The sequence below is a fragment of the Manihot esculenta genome, chromosome 18 (assembly GCF_001659605.2).
Source record: "Manihot esculenta cultivar AM560-2 chromosome 18, M.esculenta_v8, whole genome shotgun sequence".
In the NCBI taxonomy this organism is placed as follows: domain Eukaryota; kingdom Viridiplantae; phylum Streptophyta; class Magnoliopsida; order Malpighiales; family Euphorbiaceae; genus Manihot; species Manihot esculenta.
Window position 1 is genome coordinate 22,513,778 of NC_035178.2, and position 5,211 is coordinate 22,518,988.

The window sequence follows — 5,211 nt, forward strand, 5'->3', positions numbered from 1 at the left end:
TTCTTGCATGTTTTCATGTGATGTTTTCAGGATGTTTTAGGGGGTTTTTGGAGAGTATTTCAGAGTCATGTTCATGTATGTTTGGTGCCTCATTTGAGTCCACCTGTGTAGGTTCGGACCCGAGGAACCGAGACCCCCGGTTGTGAGATAGTCGTTCAGAGTTCGTTGTTAAAGCTTCAGTTATCAGGTGAGTGGAACAACCCCTTAAGCTTTAAAGTAAATGAATAAATGAATGAATCATAAAGCATTGCCCATGCATCATTATGCCATGCAATATTAGGTTGTTTGCATTAGAATTCACGAATATGTCGCATTGCATACTTTGTTGTTGATGTGGATGAATGTTGAATGATCCATTAGCCCTCGTATGTCATGATAGCCTATGTGAGTCCAGGTGTGCCTGCTACGGCTCTACGCCCCTGGCACTATGACTGATTATGGAAGTCCGGGTGTGCCTGCTACGGCTCTACGCCCCCGGCATGTATAAGTAAGAAAGATAGGGGCTAAATGGTGACAAGTTCATCCTTGTTGTGAAATGTTTGTGTTATGGCGCATACATGAAAGCATGAATAAGAAAAAGTTAAATGATAATAATAATAATAAAATGAATAATAATATATCTAAAAAATGGAGGAATTAAAACAAATGTTTTTAGTTTCTGCTCACTGGGCTCTAGAAGCTCACCCCACTCCCTTTATCCCCAGAGTTGCAGGTACAGGATAGATCAAGAAGTCGGCTAGAGTGAAGTCAAGCCATGTATGTTGTAATAGATAGTAGTGGACATGAACATGTAATGTAATGAATGATTTGATGATGTATTGAGGATTATAGTAGTGCTTGACCTAGAGGTGTGTGAATCCCCATTATGTACAGAGTGTTTAATGAGTAATGATGTTAATGACCATGATTATCCAAGCTGTTATGTATGATGATGATACCCCATTGGAGTATTTGATGAGGACTCCAGTGTGGGGTTTATGTATGATTTTGTGCATGCACAGGTTTTGCTTGGATAAGAGAAAAGAAAAATTTTTACAGATCATGTATATGTTGTCATGTATGGGATTCCACAGGTTTACAGGAGGTATGTAGGCTTGCTACGGGTCCCGGCGGCCTTAAGCCGATCTGGATCCTAGCGCCGGTAACGGGCCGGATTTCCGGGTCGTTACACTGTGTAGGTTCGGACCCGAGGAACCGAGGATCCCAACAGTGAGATAGCTGCTTCAGTGTCTTGTCAGAGCTAGCCTGAGGTGAGTAGAATGACTCTTTATGTTTCAAAGCAAATAATAAAAGTTTTAGCATGATTCACGCATCATGAATGCCATAAGATATATTAGGTTGTTTGCATTAGAATTCACGAATATGTTGCATTGCATATTATGTTGTTGATGTGGATGAATGTTGAATGATCCTTTAGCCCTCACTATGATATGATATGATATGATGATGATACGGTATGGAAGTCCAGGAAGACCCATTCTACGTCCCTGGCACATTGGAATGTTATGATATGTTATGTAAGAGAAAGACCAGGACCCATTCTACGTTCTGGAACTAATGGAAATGTAGAGGGCTATTGGTGACAAGTTCATCCTTAAGGTGATTTGTTTGTGATGTGATACATTTCATGAAAGCATGAACTTTAAATATAATGTTTTATTATTCTGCTCACTGGACTCTAGTAGCTCACCCCATTCCCTTAATCCGCCAGGATTGCAGGTACGGGATAGATCAGGAAGTCAGCAAGAGTAAAGTTATGTTTTATGTAATAGCTAGATGTGGACATGAAAAAGACATTGTAATGTAAAGTATAGTAATGTATTGTAATGTAATGATTTATATTGAGGTTTAGAGTTGTGCTTGACCCTAGTATGTAAAGTTAATCCCTTTTTCACATGATCTTTTTAATGAAAAGTTTTAATGATGTTTATGTAAACCAAGTTTAATGTATGAGATGTAGCCCCATTGGAGCATTTGATGAGGGCTCCAGTGTGGGGTTTTATGTTTATGAGTTGTGCATGCACAGGTTGAGCTTGGTAAATGAAAGAATAAGTTTAAAGTTTTATGTAAATGTTGATCATGTATGGGATTAAATAGGTATACAGGATGTATGTTAGGCTTGCTACGGGTCCCGGCGGCCTTAAGCCGATCTGGATCCTAGCGCCGATAGCGGTCCGATTTTCGGGTCATTACAAATTGGTATCAGAGCCCTAGGTTCATATGGTCGGACCTATAGTGTGTTGGGCTTATAGAGATTATAGAAGGGCAAACACAATAGGAAAATCATGTCCACTAGGATAGGATGTAGAGTCCTGTCTTGAATAATGATGTGAAATGCCATGATTTTATGCATGTGTATTGATGATATGCTATGTATGTGATGTATGTGATGCGGGTTCATGTGTTTCCACATGAACCATATGATGCTAATGTTTTATGTGGCGTGTGTTGTTTTTTAGTAAGCAAGATGAGAGGAACTCGTCGATCTGCACGATTGACTGGAGTCCCACCAGAAAGTGAGGGCACGGATGCCCGTCCTCCTACATTGCCAAGGGCAATATCCTGCAGGTCTAGTAGGCAGAGAACATCAAGGGACCCTAGAAGGTCTTTTGATGTGAGCAGAAGGGGAACAGTTCAAGGTGGAATGTCAGAAGATGTGGGGGATGATATGGATGTGGATCAGAGGAGGGATGGCAGTCTTAGTGTGAGCATGTCGGAAGAGGGCATGGGAGAGTCTCAGGGAGGCACTCAGGCCTCGGAGTTTGTTCAGCCACCCCAATACCCACCCTTTTCGAAGAACCCCGGGTATTCGATGGGAGGTACATCGGATTACCCCAGTTTTAACCCTTATCCTCCTCACATGCCATACCCACCTTTCTACCCACTATACCCACAGTACCCTATGTACCCACCCCCATCCTTCTACCCAGGAACAACAAACTCTAACCCAGGGGATGTTGCACCTCCTCCACCACCAGCAGAACCTATGGTCCTAGAAACCCAAATACCTAAACCTAGCTCATCTGGAGGGAGCAGGGTCAAGATGACCGACTACTTGAAGTTGGATGCTCCTAAGTATGAAACAGGTGATGACCCATTTGAGTACCTCAAGACGGTCAAGATGATAACAGATGAGTTAGGGGCTGATGATAGTAGAGCCATTCAGATGGCTGGGTTCACACTGAAGTGCAAGAAGGCCCGTGAGTGGTTTGAAAATTATGTGAACCCGAGGGTGGATAGCCTATCATGGGAGGAGTTTGCTAATGAGTTTGCTGGATGGGCTTTCCCTGATAGTTCAAGGGAGTTGAAGATGATTGAGTTCGAACAGCTAAGGCAGACGGAGGAGATGAGTGTAGATGAGTACACAGATAGGTTCTTGGAGCTGTTGCCGTTTGCAGGGCAAAATCTTGACACAGATCAGAAGAAGGCTAGGAGGTATATCATGAGGCTTCATTCCAGGTATTCCTCCTTGATCCAGTCAGCAGAGAGGGAGAGTTTCCATGCCATAGTGGATATGGCCCGGAGAATGGAGGCTAGTGCAATAATCGAAGGAAAAGTCAGGCAGTTAGTGGCATAGCCTTCTGGTTCCAAGACCCCAGGTGGGGGAAAGTTAGACCCTTCTTTGAGTGCAGCAGCTTCAGGCAGTAAGAGGTGGAGTAATACCACCAAGAAGACAAAGAAGAACAAGTTCTGGAACAAGATAAAGTCAGGTCTGCGATTAGAAGGTGGCTCGAGCTCAGGTGCAGACAGTGCAGTATGTATGAAGTGTGGGAAGCCGCATAAGGGAGTCTGTCGGTTTGGGATGACAGCCTGCTTCAGATGCGGGCAGGAGGGACAAATGGCACGGGAGTGTCCTAGAGCAGCTTTTATGGCACAGTCCCAGCAGACAGCTTCTGGTAGTGTGGCGCAGCCAGCAGCTCCAGCCTCGACTCAGGCCAGTAGCAGAGGCAGAGAGAGAGGGGCAGCCTCTTCTTCAGCGGGTGTTAGGGGTGAAGGTCCACCAACTCTAGCACGGATCTTCACCATGACACAGCAGGAGGCAAATGCATCAAACACCGTGGTGTCAGGTAATCTCATCATTGGTTGTTCGGATGTTTATGCCCTAATGGACACTGGTGCATCTCATTCTTTTATTGCTCCGAGAGCCGTCGAGAGGTTAGGTTTGATGGTCTCTGGGTTAGAGTGTCCCCTATGGGTCAGTGGACCCAAGTGCGACCCATCAGTGGCAGAGTCAGTCTGCCAGTGTAGTCCAGTTTTTATTGAGGGGATATGCCTTTCAGCCAACCTTGTGGTTCTAGATTTGACAGATTTTGACGTCATTCTAGGGATGGATTGGCTATCTACCCATGGTGCTACCTTGGACTGCAGAGACAAGGTAGTCAGGTTCAGAGGTCTGGATGGGTCAGAGGTTGTCTTCAGAGCAGACAGGAGGGGTACACCTAGAGATTTGATATCAGCCCTGCAGGCTCCTAGGTTGCTCAGGAGGGGATGTCAGGGGTTTCTAGCTCATATGAGAGAGCTGGATAGTAATGTCAGAGAGCCCGCCTCAGTGCCCGTGGTCAGAGAGTTTTTAGATGTCTTCCCAAACGAGTTGCCAAGTTTACCACCTGCTAGGGAGATAGAGTTTGAAATTGAGTTGATGCCTGGAACCAGACCGATCTCTATCCCTCCCTACAGGATGGCGCCAGCAGAATTGAAGGAGCTTAAGGAGCAGTTGCAAGAGCTGTTACACAAGGGTTTCATCCGACCGAGTACCTCACCTTGGGGCGTTCCAGTGCTGTTTGTGAAAAAGAAGGATGGATCCCTTAGACTTTGTATCGACAACAGGCAGTTGAACAAAGTCACTACCAAGAATAAGTACCCGTTGCCTAGGATCGACGATCTGTTTGACCAGCTAGCAGAAGCAAGTTGTTTCTCCAAGATAGATCTGAGATCCGGGTACCATCAGCTGAGGATAAGAGAAGAGGATGTGCCGAAGACGGCGTTCAGAACCAGATATGGGCATTATGAGTTCCTTGTGATGCCGTTCAAATTAACCAATGCCCCTGCAGCATTCATGGATCTCATGAACAGAGTTTTTAGTCAGTATCTGGATCACTTCGTTATTGTCTTCATAGATGATATCTTAGGGTATTCTAGGAATGCAGAGGAGCATGCCCATCATCTGAGGTTAATCTTGCAGACCTTGAGGGAACACGGCTTGTATGCCAA